Genomic DNA, 17493 nt, shown 5'->3' on the forward strand with positions numbered 1-17493 from the left:
GGGCGGAGTCTTGTTACTAGTAAAAAAACATGCTATTAAAGGAAAATATATAATAAGGAATTAAAACAATATAGTCGTAACTCTCAAGCAACTCTTTGATATTGGTAATGAAAATTGGTGCAAGCGAGTCAGATGGTACGTGGTTACCTCTGCTCGCCGAATGAATCACAAAATTCTGAAAGGTACAAGCTTTTTTAAAGATTATTAGAAAAACTGCCTAACAGAGGTTCACTGAAATAGATTTAAGACTTTAAAAACAATAGAACTGCGTGATCAATGAGACTCGATCAATCGATGGAAGTCCGTCCGTTGGGCGCGTCAATAGCAGACAATAAAGTAATCACATATCTACTGAATCTATTTCCGACGCCACGAACCTTTATGGGCCAGATGGTAAATGCTATCAAATTCGAGAATTTAATTGTTTTAACAACTCCAAGCTATTTTTCATTTCCTGTCAGTTTAATTCATCATTGTTCTGACACATATTGTAGGAAACATTGTTTTTATTTTCAGTATCTCGTTTCCAACTTTTTTATCAGCGTTTATGGACAAAATTATTACAAATGGGGCTATTTACATCTTCTTTTTCCTGCGACAACCAGATGTGCGTTTCGGCATCTTGTGCTTTCTTTATCCACATTGCCCGGTCCTCGACTGTCGTGCTCCGTTGTGCCTTAATCCACAGAAATATGGACTCATTCTAGATTAACTCATGCTGATGGATCAGCTCATGCTTCATTCTCATGAGATCGTCAACATCTTCATTCCGTAATAGTTCAAAGAATTTCAGCAACACCGGTCTTGCAAACACGCTCAGTTTCTGACTTCCCTATTGAGTTAATTTCAGGTCTCACATGCATAACATACAGTTTAGGATAAAATAAAACGTTATATAGATTTTCTTGTAAATGGCGGTGGCAGAAATGAAGCCATAATATTTTTTAAGTGTTGCGGTTTAGCAAATGATTATAATTTAGGTTATTTTGATTCAAATCGATGTATTTGAATCGATTTTGGCATGATCACACTATCTCGTAAACCAGTCTCGTAAAAGTCTTTTTTAGGTAATCGAAACTAACTAAAAATCTTAATTTTTATCCTTATAAGCCTTATGTACACATTATGTGAAGTCGACACCCCAATTGTGACTCTCAAATTAAATTATTATAATATCTAATTTAGAAAAGACGAGCAGGATGTTCAGCTGATGGTAATTGATTACGCCATTCTGTATTTTGAGGTTCGAACCCAAGTACATGAAACAGATAACCCCACTGATAGAGCTTCGCTATACTTATAAGGACTTAAATCCCGTGACAGTAAAAAAAAAATAAAAAAGATTCTCTCGGCGGTCTTTTTCATGAGAAGTCATCTGACACGCAGGATGTGGGATACATTGGTATTTTATATTGATAATATAGTGACACAGCGATACATACGTACTGTCATTGTGGGTATCGATCCAGTCTGGAGTACTGCATATTTTTACTGCTGGGACAGCTTATACAGAAATTGAACGATATAATATTATACAACTATAATTTTTGCTCATGCTATAGGTTATATCACTGTAATCCATTTAATAACAACAATTAACAATATTTTTTGTAAAGTGCGAGACGTGCAGGACATTCAGCTGATGGTAATTGAAACGCTCTGCCCATTATAATGCAGTGCCACTCAGGATTATTGAAAACCCCAAAAACTCAGAGCGGCACTACAACTGCGCGCGTCACCTTGAGACATAAGATGTTAAGCCTCATTTGCCTAGTAATTTCACTAGCTACGGCGCCCTTCAGACCGTAACACAATAATATTTATACATTACTGCTTCAAGGCAGAAATAGGCACCGTTGTAGTACTCATAATCTAGCCGGCATCCTGTGCAAAGGTGCCTCAATGTTGAAGAAGTGTTATCGTAACTTCGTAAACTATCAGGCCTGGGACTGTATTAATTATATAAAGAAAGTAAATAGAAAGCCCTGTTTCAGAGAGCGTCATTTGTTTCAAAACAGTTAGTAGTGACTTTGACATCAAATGAAAAATAAATGACAATATGACTTTTACGACGTCTGGTAGTACCTCTGGTGATTCGTATATTCCAAGTTGTATGGAAGCTGTAACTATTTATTTCTTTATATTATTCAATAATTTTTACCTAAAGTATATTCGCTAAATATACTTAAGGTAAAAATTATGATACTGATACATCTTCATACCTTCGCTTGCTGCTATGCTGATTACAGTACGGACAGTGGTCATTTTCGCAACAGGACTGAAAGATTGATCATAGTCCTCTCCTTTCTTTTGGCGAAAACCCTTATCAACCAGTCTTGCTTTGTATTTGTCAACTGATCCATCAGCATTCAGCTTCACACGAAAAACCCATTTACATGGAATAGCATATTATGCATAACAAATTAATCGAATGATATTAATACCATTTATCAAAATAATTCTAAACTATAACTTCGCCATCCTCACTTTCAGAAACCCCATCAGGAACACAAATCTTTTGAAAATACACAATAGCCAGTAGCGATTGTTTATGACATGTCGTGATTATTTTCTGTCCAATAATCACACATTGTGATCGTTACCTGACCAATGAGCGCTCAATACCCCGCGATTTTAAATAAAATATGATAAGGCCCATGCAGTCAGATGAAGATATATCAAATTCGAACCAAGTTTGAATTTTAAATCTTAGTAACCTTCGAAGCTTACTTTGACCGCGTGCAACGCTGCTCAAATTGCCGAATCCAGTGCTCTGTGAACAGATCACTTGGCGTTGCGTAGAGACGTCGCTTCATTGTGTCTCTTCTACCGTATTTATCACCCGCCGAACTCCATATTCGCACGACGCTCCACAAATTACATTCCATCATCCCCACTATCTAGATTTGTGGCGGTCCTCCACTGTGCTGTTTTCAAGGAACTTTCTTCCACGTACAACCAAGCTGTGGAATGAGCTTCTGCGGTGTTACCAGGACGATACGACATGGGTAACATAAAAAAAGGCGCTTATACCCTTCTAAAAAGTCAGCAACGCTCCTGTGATTCCACTGGTGTTACAAGGGAATGTGGGTGCGAATACGGTGATCACTTTGACCCGTACGGTGGTTGTCCTCCTATTCCATAAAAAAATTTCACTGGAAAATCTTCTAAATCGCGATGTTAATGCGAAATTTTAGTATTTATTTTGATAAGTTTTGCATCCAAACGAAACCACATTCAAACTACCGGTACTTCTATCTTAGATTTTCAGCTGATCTTTTCAGCGGACACATGTGGATCATTTGAATGAAGAAAACGAGTGTACTGTGACTGTCGGCCAGCAGAGAAAAGTGGCAAATCACATGTGCCCCAAAAGATGTCATTTCGTGACGACCACGACCGCTCTGCCAAGAGTGTTACGAAGAAGAAGAAGTATTCACCTAGATTGATATTGCCTCCTATGCTTACCTGTTGTACTCTCGGTCTAGATAGAATTTTTAAATAATTTGATTATGATTTATGATAAGCGTTGACGCAGGTTCTTATCTGAGACTGTCTGTTGTCAGGGCTGCTGGGTGAAACTGTTAATATTAAAATATCTGTTATTAACCACTTTGCTGATAATTCTTTTAAAATCATTAAAACTTAAGGTTTATATTTGCACGAAAAATATTGTATGGTGGACTGTCAGTGTCATAAAATGATAATATTTAGGTACTTAGGAAATGTACGTTCAAGCGAATTTCGACCTACTTCTTTATTTTGACAGTAGGAAACACGATTCAATTTTGTCGATAGTACTTTGTATTAAATTTGAAAAAAAGAAAGATATAATTTTTTATTTTATTTTGAAACGTATAAGTAGTATGTACACACAAATACAAAAGATATAAAATTAAAATAAACTTATTATATTGATAAACAAGCAAAAAAAACAAAAGAACGAAAAAAGTTCTACTATATACGATACAAAAATTGGTCTCAACACAGCCACGGACGAGTAAAAAAAGAATGACTCCGCGCCGTCATAATAGCAAGTGAAGCACCGTTATGCTAGTGTGTGTGCGGTTATGGAGATTGGAGACTACTAGTTACACATTTTTTTCTCCCTTAAATAATCATATATGGCCACAAATACTTATATAGTATCGTTTTCACACTTTTTCACAACGCACGACGGCATTTTTAAAATATTTTATTGAGACGCAAACTGATCTGTCACAGACGATGACAATTCTCATAATGGCCGCCTATCGGCCTGTAGCAGTGTAAGTATGTGCGTAGGGCTATGTATTTTTACACGTTAATCGGCTTGTTTTTGTTATGTAAGGCTACACTGTTATGTAAGGTGACACGGAGTCCTTATTTTTTTACTAGTCCGTGAACACAGCATGTTTGCTGGTTTGAAAACCAACAATGGTCTTCCGTTGGGCCTTTTGGTTACGTCATGATAAATATTTAGATATAAACTAGTGGACCCGACAGACGTTGTCCTGTACACGCGTCTTAAATTTGAAAAATCGGTCCTACCGTTAGGAGGATTTCACTAACATGAGCAAGAGAATTGTATTATATGAACGGAATTGAGAATCTAAACCAATCTCAAATTCACTAGAACACACAAAAAAATCATCAAAATCGTTCCAATCGCTTAGGAGGTAGTTCAATTGTGAATCTAAACCATTCTCGAATTCTCCTGAAGACACACAGAATGTTTCATTAAAACGGTCCAGCCGTTTAGGAGGAGTTCAGTTACAACAGACGCACAAAAGAAATATATATATTAAGGAAAGCAAAATTTTTTAATGGTAGCAAACTAAAATTTGAAATATTATGTAATAGGTGCAAGCCCTATATAATAAACAGCTAGATATCAAGCACTGTTTGATTACCAATCGCTTCAAGGCTCACGTCGTTAATAGATTATGCGACACTACCATCCGCATAACAGATATTTACACCCTGCAGATTATGCAAGCAATATTATCTCCTACACATTGTTATATACGAGTTATAATTGCTCGTGGAACGTACAGATAAGTGTGCGGGTACTACATATAATTTTTACTAGTGTTGATTTTAGGTGATAATGCATTTTCACTTTCAAACTTGTTACATTTTTGTTGTATGATAAGATGATAGTATTGTAACATGTATCATGGTTACTTAGAGGCTTAAGAGATACGAAAGGCATCAAAGTCAAAGCCAGGTCAAGAATTGCTATTTAGGGTTCCGTAGACAAATGGCAGAAACCGGAGCCCTTATAGATTCGTTATGTCTATCTGTCTGTCCGTCCGTATGTCACAGCCACTTTTTCCCGAAACTATAAGAACGTACTGTTGAAACTTATTAAGTAGATATATTCTGTGATCTGCATTAAGATTTTAATTGTAAGTAGTAATGTGTAATGAGGCAAATGAGACTTAACATCTTATGTCTCATGATCACGAGTGCAATTGTAGTGCTGCTAAGATTTTTTTTTCTAGAATCTTGAGCGGCAATGCAGACAAAGCTGCGGGTACAATATAGTCATCCTATCCTGTCAAAAATCACTGAAATTGACTTTGTTGAGAATGTAACTATAGGCAGAGGCAATAGACTAATGCAGCTTATAATAGCAGCTTCTTGCTTAATTAACATAAGTTGTGTTGAAGAAGACATCGTGAACGTATACTTTAACTTACTTTAGCGTACCTGCTAAGTAAGTCTGACGTTATGCAACCAACTCAAACCGAAAAGTAATTTGTTCAAGTAGGTCAAACAATACTTACTTATGAATGCCAGAGTTAAGCGAGTCAACATAAGAATAAGAAAAATTTATTTCAAGCCACACACATAAAATTACAATCTAAATACTAAATAATATATCCTATCCTAATCCTAACATAACTAAATATGCTGTGACAAAAGAAAAGAAACGATGCTCAGCTTGTTCTGTAAACCAATACTGGCTGCAGTGCTGATTTTCAGCATCTACCTGGGTAGTGCCAGTAAACACCAAAATTTAAAACATTGAAACACTTACATGGCTGCCATGTTTCATATTAAAAATAATGCTGTAAACATATATACGTAATCAACTACACATCAAAAATAAAGGCCTCCGCTGCGTTGGTCTGTTTCACCAATGGATAGCGTGATTCTCGAGAAAGGTTTTAGTATAATAATAATAATATCTTTATTTCCCAAATATTACAATAAGTAATAGTATTACAAGTTTAAAATATGTTTTCACCTCTCCAGCACGAAAAGGGCGCTATTGCTACGTGAAATCTCGCAGCAAAAGCGCGTTTTGCTGCGAGCGTGAGGCAAAGTGATTTAAATTTCGAACCCCACGTGACCATATATCTGGGAATTACGCCGCGTTAAATAAAATAAAAAATAAAATAAACAATGCGATCCGTTGCGTTCCTAAACTCATCTTAGCCTAGCGTATTATCTCATTGTCACAAAAAATTATTATCTTAATTGTTTCTCTTACAATAACCTATAACACTTTTCTCGCTAGTCGAGATGAAAAGTTGTATGTTTCACACGAGAGCAATTTTTTTTTGTCTCGTGCCTTTAAATCACTCACTACCTTAGTAATCTATATAAGAATTAACTTCTGAAGAAAACTACTTCGCCAATTCGTGATTTAAAGTCAGCACTCGCAGCAAAAAAATAACTGCTCACTTGTTGAACAAATAACTATTCTAAATTATATTATTAATTATTTACATGTATTAATACAGGCAGCAAAAATATAAAGTATATAATTTGTTTAGTTTTCGTGCTTAATATTTTGTATACATTAACGCTATTTTTTGGAGGTGTCGTAAAATAAGTCGTCTAGGATCTTTCAACGAAACGCTGTCTAAACCTATTGAGATAAAACAAAATAATGTATGATGGAATTGTGTGCCTTATATAGTTCTACAGAAAAGTCGGCAATGGCATATGTGTATCTCATAAGGATAACATACTATATCCATTTAAAACTTTAAAAATTCGCAATTATAAAGCGGTAAGGTAAAAGCTGTTTACACATATACGATATCAACCCTTAGCAGTTTATTACTTCATATTATAAAATCATTAGTTTCCGATGGCTTTAGACTTATTCCCGATTAAGTACTTAGGTGCATTTTTTTTTCTATTGACAGAACAGCATCTGTCGGGTCAGCTAGTATACTATAAATATATTAAATGTGATAGAACAAAAATATAATTATTTATATTTAAGTAGGGTACAGTGTATCTGCGACTAAAGTTGGTTATTGTACTCGGTAGGTACATATAAGGTTTTTATAAAAAAAAATACAAACACTGTTTTCGAGTTTCTTATAAGTGGTGGTATATTATTCCAACACTTAGTCGCATTATATTTAAAATTACCTCTAAAAACCTCTGTATAGTGCTTTGGAAAGCTTAACATGACTTGTGAAGCCCAAAGTCTATCCAAATCAGCATATTAAAGAGTTAGGTATATTGGAGTCTTTGGCGTCGCAAATCCCAAGATAAGAGTAGCTAGGTGTAACCGTCTGCGATATTCCTTAATTAGGACATCGCTTTTATGAAATATGGAGTAATATGTGATCTAGCAAGAATGTCCCAACATTCCCAAAATCGTGCATACGTTGTATTGCTTTTCTAATTCTACTGAGAAGTCAAGGCCCATATATAACATCAGCGTAATTAAATTTACTAAGCACTAGTGATTTACAAAGTCTTATAAGTATATGGAGTGTTGATGTACTTAGTTTCTCTTTCTCTCTCTCTACCATATTTTATGAAGGACCAGACGAAAATGGTTTCAAATACGCAATCATTTTGACATTTACTACTTGGATTATTTCAATTATAGGCTATAGTTTATAACCGTTTCACTTTATAATCAATAAAAATAATTCCTGAAATTAAGAATCAAAAATTAAAACTTAACTTCTGGGAATGCATTTGTAAACCTTAGTAAATATCTTGATTTTTTAATCCCCCAATACTCCGATCCTTTCAATACATTTCACGTCAATCTTAAAAGGAGCACAACTTGGTGTGGGCCAAAGTTACAATCAAAGAATATTTTTAACCCTAACACTATGTCCACAGATCGATAAAGGGACGGAACTTTGTCAAATTAACGTCTTGGCATCTGGAAGCACCACTCCACTATAGAGCAAATACACAGAGTGTTTTGTACAATAAGACAATGTCTGGAGAAGAACGAATACTGTTCGGCTGTTTTCCTCGACGAACTACAAGCTTTCGACCGGGTTTGGCTTAAAGGACTACTCTGCAAAATTAAAATATACCTTCCACACTCCTATTACCTACTGATGGAGTCTTATCTCAGTGACAGAAAGTTTTCAGACAAGCTCCGTGATATAAGATCTTCCCTTTTAAGCTGCAGGGCCAGGATACCCCAAGGTTCCGTACTTGGTCTGGTCCTCTACAACATATTTTCTAGTGACCTACCCCAATCAACAGAAAAAGATGTAGCAATCTTTGCCGATTATGCGGGCTTCCTCGGAAATCTATGAGTAGGTACCTGAAAATCCCAACCATAATTGACGAAGTACAACGATACTCTGCCAACCACAAGTACCGTTTGACAACTCAACCAAACCCTTTAGTCTGCTCTTGCAGCCTAATCAGATAAGAAGAATCAAGAGAGCCAATGTGCTATCTACCTAAGGCAAGTTGGAGCAGTGGCTCCACCTCGCCAAACCTCAACCTCTTGCATATCACGGATCACCTGAATATAGTTTTGACGACTGATCGCAGGTGTATATAAAGGAGATAAAAAATTAACGTCTACGTGGCGACAACAGGAGCTCGTGCAGTCAGCATTAAATTATTCAATTTGTTTTACACAATGCTTAACTTCTTGTATGCGAACTTAAGTACACAAAAACTTTTTTTTTAAACTTTTTAAAACTAGAAATTTGATAAATTATCCGTGGACTTGTAATTTGAAAGGAAAGGAAATGAATTTACGACTTTTTATATCATTCCATTACAGCTGAAATAAAAATCTTGAATTCATATTTATTACAAACAGGAGAAAAAACTTTTAACACTTTAAATTATTCTTCTTTATCGTAAGCCTCTTTGCTCTTTCAACTTGTAATACTTACTTACATAGTATTTGTAGTACCATAACTTAAACAAAAAAGTTTTCTGCAAAATCATTATTTATAACAAAATTACATCTTTGTGTACCTACAGCTTATAATATAATAATTTACAAATGCATTGAGTAGGTACTCGGCGCAAAGTTTAAATACCTACCTCTAATTCCAATGCTATGTTCAGTGATTGTGAAGAGTGAAGACATAAACATTTCTTTTACAATCGATCGGCCGCAAGCATATCGCTTCGGGCTACAAGCGCAGAACATGTCATTCACATTCACTGACGTAAACCTACTTCGTGTTGACGCATGCGTGGTTGTCGATGCTATAACTCGAACGAATAAAGATGTTGATTCGCCAGTTCTGTTTTTGTGCTTAGCTTCGATCTCTTTTCCTGGTTGGATTACCTTGCCGCTAGAGACTCGTTCGAGCAGTTATCTAATTTTGTCGCACTGAGATATAGATAACGTCAGAATTAAACTTCTTTATTTGTCAATAATAATTATAAGATAGCGATATGAGTATGTAGCCTAATAATTTATTTATATATAAACGTGAAGTATAATGCGACATATTATAAGCATGCGGTAGCGTAGAGATTATCGTAACGTGTAGACAGAGCATTTCGCTTAAAATCGTATAGTGTGTATACTCCGCATTGTAGAGAGGCGAGTAGTTGTCGGACACACTGTTCCGATTTCCGACTGAAGCCCCACCACCACCAGTCAGCAAAGCGGACTCGGACCGCGCAGTAGCGCGGCGTGTTGGTGCTTGTAGTGTTTTAGTTTGACAGTTGGCGCGTTTTTCGTTTTCGATAAGCTATAGATTTTGTTGGAAATCATTGATTTATAAGTAGTGTAATCTGTGTTTTTCTATCTTACGTGTGACCTGCCTTTCATAGTTATTACCCATACCCACTGCCGGCTGTGAAAAAGTGATTGCACGCCCTGTGTACTCGCGTTACTAAAAGTGCAAAATTGTGTGATATTTTTGTATCTGGAGAAATATATCAGTTAATACGACTCCACCTGCATCTGACAACGAAAAAGGTAAGACGAAGCTTTTTGGATATACGCTTTTGGTTTTTATCTAATTTATTCTATTTGGGTAGGTAGGTACCTAATGTGACCACCAACATCTTGCGTTGAAAACTGTTGGAAAGTTGTGTACCAAATTCAGTCAAGTCTGATTAGTCGGCGGGTTATTTATTAGTTTAATATAGACCGTAAATTTTTAACAAATTGTTTGAAATAACGTTGTCTTTTGGTTAGCAGCCAGGCGATAGTTAGACAGCTGTGAATACGTAACGGGTAAAAATAAATAGGTAGGTAGGTACTCAAGCATTATCGACGACCAGACAAACCGGCTTCGTGGTCGAAAGATATAAATAGTATATGTTTGCATTTAATAATGACTTTTACAAAGCTAGGTTCCATAAATTCGCAATTGGAACATAATTAAAATTAGTTATAATTTCTATTTGAAAAACAAATGATGATAATATAATATAACCCTTATGATACTCTACACAAGGTGTATTTTATAGCAACTTGACTATTCTTATTGGTAATTTTTATCAGTTACTATTCCTCAGGTATTATAAAATACTATCTTTAATTATATTAAAACAAGTTATTTTGGAATACATTAATAAAAAATCTTATTGTTAAGTAAGTATATTTCATATTGCAATACTATATTGCATTGTTTGAGCAATTCAAAGATCAATGCAATATGGAATTGCATACCATGGCCAATGGCAGCATTTATAACTGTGCATGATGCACAATATTTCTGTAAGTAGTAATAGTAATATATAGTAATAATAGTAAGTAATAATAAATTAATTATTAGATACTTAATTAAATTTAGTCAAATCTGATGCAGAATAGAAAGTTAATACAACTTTCTTCTAATTTTGTGTTGTAGAATAATTATGTTGTGTTATTACATCACCTGCTTGCTAAACGTTGAAAAGCATTTGCAGCATTTTGGCTTTCAACTATTTTTACATTGCTGCAATAATATTGGGTCCTTCATAATTTAAATAAACGAAGATATCTTTCTGATTAAGATTGAAACATCATTAAATTCCATCAAGTTGTTTTTGAGTTTATTTATTTGAAACAAAAATAAATTATTTTTTCTCTTTATAATATTAATATATTGATTAATAGATATTAATAATACAATCATACATTTTATGTATTTAAAAATCGGTTTCAACACTGCCTTAGTGTAGTGATTAAGTGACATGTTTCCAAAGTACATAGAGTATATTGTTTAAAAGAAATGTAAAACACAGCTGTAGAAAGATTAAAATGATGGTCTTGACATAAAAGGTGTGAGGATTTTCAATGATGGCTCAAAAACAAGACCTGGCACAGGATATGAAGTGTTTCTGAAGATCTAAACATAAATATAGCTGTATCACTGGGAGCTGACATGATGTCCTGAGCAGAATGCATGGACATTATTAAAGTTTAAACAGCAACACCATGAAAGTTAAAGTAATACTTCATTTGGAGCCTTATGGATGCAAATCCGTACTACATGCTCTACAAACTGTGATAACTGCAAATCCATTGTGCACTGGATCATAGGTATCTATAGTTCAAGGGGTATCGATGCTACTGAGATAGGGCTAAGAGATGATTGTAATTGGAACAGAATGAATGTTCCCCCTCCCGTCTGGATGGCCTGCATCAGTAATAAGGCAGCACACCCAGGAGCTACATAATTAATACTACTCAGAGATGAGTGGATGTCAACAGACCCAAAATAAGCTTCCTTAATAACTGTTGAAACTCACACTATCAATATTACATACAAGAACTTCTGGTTAACAGGTCATGGCCCTTTACACAAGCATCCATTTTAAAAAGGTGTCATGGTGTAGTGGGTTTGGTTTGAGTAACTTTCCTGAGGAGCTGAGATGGTAAATTATTCAGCCAACCCAAAAAGCTCCCAAAGCCGTGAAAGGTAGCCCTTGATTACCAATAATATAGTTAAACATTGAAAGCATATAAGAGTGATTAGAATTATTTTAGTCATCATTATTATGGGAGGCTTCTTTGCACAGTATGCTGGCTAAGTGGGTACACCACCATAGCACTTTTTATGCCGCCAAGCAAGGATGTGTAGGTTTTGTTTCAGTGAGCATGCTACTGTAGCTAGTGAAATTACTGGGCTAATGAGACCTAACATTCTTCGGACCAGGTTCAATCAAGAATTCTGAGGGTAACTTCATTGCAGTGGGCACTTACCATCAAGTCAATGTCTCACTTGTCTTGACTTTTTCTAAAAAAAAAAAGCTATAGGTTCCATAACTAATTTTGTATTAGTGCTTTTTATATTCCCACGGCTCAATTGACAAATGATCACATCATTTGTGTCCACAAAATAAGAAAATAGTAAATATATAGGCCTACGCCAGAGAATTGGTGTCAGAATGGAGTAATAGTATTATACAAATTAATGTAAGATTAATTAATTTTATAAAAAAAAAATATTTAAGACCATAATCAGGATGGATGGATACAATAATTCATTTTGTTGAATGCAGCTATAATAATGTACTTAGAAGCTTAGTCACACCTTCTCTTGCTTAATCTGTGATGCCCACAGCCCATGAAACAGCCCGTTAACCTGCAAAAATATTTGTATTCCATATACATAATATATATAGTTATATGACACCTTAAAATTATCTCATCTATCTCTAAGTCATGATTCACACTTCCTTTGGTATATCATCCTCTTATTAAATGGAGTTTGTGATATTCTTGGCAATCTTAAGGTTCTTACAACAAAGAAGATGTAAATACTATGTAATAAGAGCCGGGACTGCCTAAAGAAAAATTTAAATTTAGTTTAGTAGGAAACATGCAATCATTTGACATAAGTTTGAATTAGTAGTAATTACAGTGTGGTGAATACCGACAAAGTACAATCCGGCTCAGTTTGAAAGTGAACAAACAGTTGCTTAAAAAGTAGTGGATTTCACCTATCTCTGTTTTTTTTAAAGTAATGAGCTGTCCTTTGTCAACCTATCAATGACTGCATGTTTCATACAATTGAATGAATCACACACTGTTTACAACTTGAATGAAATTACAAAATAGACCATGCTCCTTGCAAGAGAAACTGAGTACCTGCCTACCAAATCATTAATAGGCAATAAAAGATAGTACCTATTGCAAATTTGAATATTCTGACTGTTATCAAAATTAATTTAAATTTAACCTACTACTGGATATTGAAAATGTAGTCAAGCAAGTTCAATTACCCTAAAATTGCTTAATGATGATCACACTAGTAATAGACAGACAGATAGACATCAATATGTATGAAAACTCCAATAAATTAAGAACTATTCAACTTCAGATTATCTCAACAATCAAACTGCCTGGAAGTGTATAATAATTTATTTATTTATTATAAATACGTAAGTACAACTATAGTGACTATAGTCAAATAGTGTGACTTATCCTAAGGAACATCATACGATATAATATATAACGATAAAATTTGTGAAAACTGTCAAACTGTGTGTCAATAAATTCTCTCATAGAAAATATGTCCATACAAAACAAATATTGGAAATAAAAATAATTATGGGTCCCATATTGAAATATAAACTGTCTTATCTCTAAACGAAACTGCACTCCGTGATGTATTCCGTTTTAAAATCTGTTCATTAGCTTAGTTCACTGGAAGCAAACATCAGGACACTGGATTAATATATATATTAAAATATAGCTAGATTGTATTGTTTTTCAGAAGGTTGATCAATTTTGAAATATGATCAATCTATTTAAATTGACCATGTAGCTTATAAAATAGAGTGATAACAACTTCACTGATATCTAGGTTCAAGTGTATTGCTAGTTAATAATGAAGGCTAAATGTTTTTCCCCTAGAAACCTCATTTCAACCACTGGGCAGTGTGCCAGATCGTCATATAGATTTTGTAGTTGCCACAACAATAATTAACTATTTGTTGCTGGCAATAAAAATTGTATCTTATTCCTAAATGGAGTATGCTCTGCTTTCTGTCGTAAAAATGGCAATATTTCCCCTTTAATGGGCCAAGATTAGATGGGTTGAAAACTTTTGATGCACAGTGACACAGTTTTATGATATTAAATTAAGGTTTTTCTGAGTAATGTACAATGTGTCCATTACTAGTGAACCTGACAGTCACGACCTCCGTATTTTACTTGAATAATATGAAAGAGGGACATAGTCATTTACAAAATACAAAATTAAAACAGAAGAAATTATTAGTAAATTTTAGGAACTTAATTCTGGCATCACCTGTTGGATCCCCTCTTAAATCTATTTACTTAATTCATTGGAACTCAAGGAATCCTTTAATATTTATAAATATCGTTTTGAATATGGTTAATATTTGTATGTAATATTGTAACAATCGGATGAAATTCCAGAAAAACGTTACACACCACAGTCATGTCGAAATTGAGTTAAGAACACAAAACTGGTTATGTGATTCATATTAACGACAAAAAATGGCAGCCCTACTGTCACTCTTTAAAATATATATATAGTCATGTTGTCATTTAAAGAGTGACAGTAGGGCTGCAATTTTTTGTCAGTCTGTTAATATGAATAACATGACCAGTTTTCTGAACTCAATTTCCATGTGATTGTGGTTTGTAACGTTTTTTATATATATATCATACATATCCCAACCCAATTATGGAATACACTAATTTATTAAACTTTAAACACTAATTCCTTAAAATGTGATGTTTGTGGCTTGGAATGTTTTTCAGGAACTATGTCAAATTAGATATGACTAGGAAATAGGATCCTTAGATAGGCTCTGATTAAAATCATGATAAAATGGGGTATTCTGATAGAATCTTTGATTTAAATATTATTTATAATTTATCTTGATCAAGATAATTATTATATATAATACTTTAAATTACTTTATATATATAATTCTTCTGTGAATGTGTATGTCACTGAACTACCTCCTAAACGGCTGGACCGATTTTGATGATATTTTTATGTGTTCCAGTGAATTTGAGATTGGTGTGTGTCTTCAGGTGGATTCGAGAATGGTTTAGATTCACAAACTACCTCCTAAACGGCTGGACCGATTTTGATGATTTTTTTGTTTGTTTCAGTGAATTTGAGATTGGTTTAGATTCTCAATTCCGTCCATATAATATAATTCTCTCCATCCATATAAATAAGAACTCCTCTTAACGGTTGGACAGATTTTGTAAATTTAAGACGTATGTACAGGACAACGTCTGTTGGGTCCACTAGTTTATTAATATAATACTTAATATAAGGTATTATTAAGTACATTGTACTTTTTATTATTTAATTAGTGCATCAACAAGCTATTAAAGTGTGTTGAAAAAACATTTTATTACCTTGGTAAAATTATGAGTATAAATAAAATTATGTTCCTACTTTATTAAATTATTTTAATATTATTTATGAAATGAACTAACCACAATATTTACAATATTTTTAATTATGTTTCAATTGGAAAATCCGGAACCAAAGATTTCTAACCACAATATTAAAAATTATGTTGGTAATGTTTTACTTTAATGTTATAATAATATTATATGAATTATGATATTTTTATTCAATAATGGTAAGTTTATTTATTGAATTAATGGTTGATTTTAAATATTAGTTAAATTGATTGGTTGATAGTTATATTCATCATATCTAGTACGAACTATTTACAAAAACACTATGCGAGTGCAGCGAGTTACGTTAATTGGCAATACGGCCGAAGTTATTTGGCAGAGTACTGCAGGCGACAGGGGGGCGGCGAAGTCGCGGTGCGGGGGGGAGTCATGCGACAAGCTCCCGTGAGATATGTCGACTAGACGCCCATTACCCGTGGGCCGTGACGAAGCTCCAGATGCTATTAATTACACTATAGCTCGGGGGTAGGTATAAATACTCCTGAAAAAGTGAATGCTGAGCGTCACAGCGGCGTGCGTCACAGAACGGGAATAGAAAACTAGTGACCGTAGACTATGACGTCACCTCACGTGGTATGCGTGACGGCCATCTCACATTAAATCCATCATATAAGCGGAGGCTCAGATTGCTTAAGAATTTAACAAGGGGAAACTTAGAACAAAACAACACATACAAATCAGTCACCAATACCTGGCATTCCTTGATCACAGCACTATTCTAAATGACCAAATTAAACCTACTATTGTATTAGGATCATCAAACATTTCAGGCATTATGATGTAATGAAAGACTGCAGTGGTTCTTAAGTTAGAATCTAATCTTTATTAGGTAGTTTACTAGAAGTCAGTCTTGACTTGCTCGTATTGAATATATGTACTTAATAGATAAACAATTCGTTGATCTACCTGCCAGACGAGTTTAGGAAATAGTTGATAACTAATTTTATTTCTCAGTGTATTGCTTGCTCGCAAGCATCTTTTAATAATTTTAAAGGCGCAAACAGGATAAACAGGATCCACTATAAAACACATCACAATAATGTTGGATTCCTCCTGTCTTATGCTGACGATAGAAGCCAGGCAGGTTTCTCTAAAAAAACCGTCGATCAGTGCCGGAAGAAACTTGTTTCCTCTAACGACCTCTTATTGGGGTCGCGGAGTGGGAAAATTTAACCATGCTTACATAAGCCCCATGATGCTCATATCTAAGCATTAACCTCCAAGAAATCCCAATGTGTCGTATCACTGCTCTTCGACTACACTACTTTTATTACTGTGGCTGCCTGCGATATACTGATTGCTAACATCTGGAAGGCAAATCCAAATGGCTTCGAAAAACTGTGAAAAATGAAGCGCGTTCGGCGGCAACGCTCGAGTGACTCCTGTTATGTACGAAGAGATTGCTTACCATTAGGTAACGGTTTTTTAGGCAAAGGTTTATTTAATGTATTGTGAACAATACAAAATTTACAACAGCCAAAAAATGTGGGTAGGTACTAAAATTACCGTTGACATTCCGCTAATGTTTAAAATGTAATGTCTGCTTAACAGCCGGAACGGGACCATTGAAGTATTACGTAAACACGAAAGATGGCGAAGAGTCTTTGGTTTGCTTATTATTGATGAAATGAGGAATGGTGTCTGGATGAATATTACGTCACCAATATCTTACTTACATGGTTATGTCTGCAAATATTAAAGTGCAACGTATTCAAGGACTAAGAGGGAAGAAGACTTGTATCGATATTATTTATGTGATTTGCTTCGACCCCATACATATATTTATATAAAAGAACAATACTAGTGCTTACGTAAAATGCCAATAAAACCCAAGGGCAATGTGTACAAACGAGCAGTGAGAACAGCTTTGCTCCGCGGATCCGAATACTGGGGTATGA

At 34.6% G+C, this 17493-nt stretch overlaps 1 protein-coding gene across 6 annotated transcripts in view; it reads left to right on the plus strand.

Annotated features, from left to right (window-relative positions):
* LOC126974770 (plasma membrane calcium-transporting ATPase 3) overlaps nucleotides 1-17493 on the plus strand; it is a 221106-nt gene that overhangs the window by 61526 nt on the left and 142087 nt on the right. The window contains exon 1 of one of the 6 annotated variants that reach the window (XM_050822433.1): nucleotides 9826-10162. The exons of the other annotated variants lie outside the window; for them this stretch is intronic. The gene's annotated coding sequence lies outside the window, so the exon portion shown is untranslated. Of the gene's footprint in view, nucleotides 1-9825; nucleotides 10163-17493 lie in introns of those variants that run through there. 6 annotated transcript variants of the gene reach the window in all.

The sequence above is a fragment of the Leptidea sinapis genome, chromosome 33 (assembly GCF_905404315.1).
Source record: "Leptidea sinapis chromosome 33, ilLepSina1.1, whole genome shotgun sequence".
Lineage (NCBI taxonomy): Eukaryota > Metazoa > Arthropoda > Insecta > Lepidoptera > Pieridae > Leptidea > Leptidea sinapis.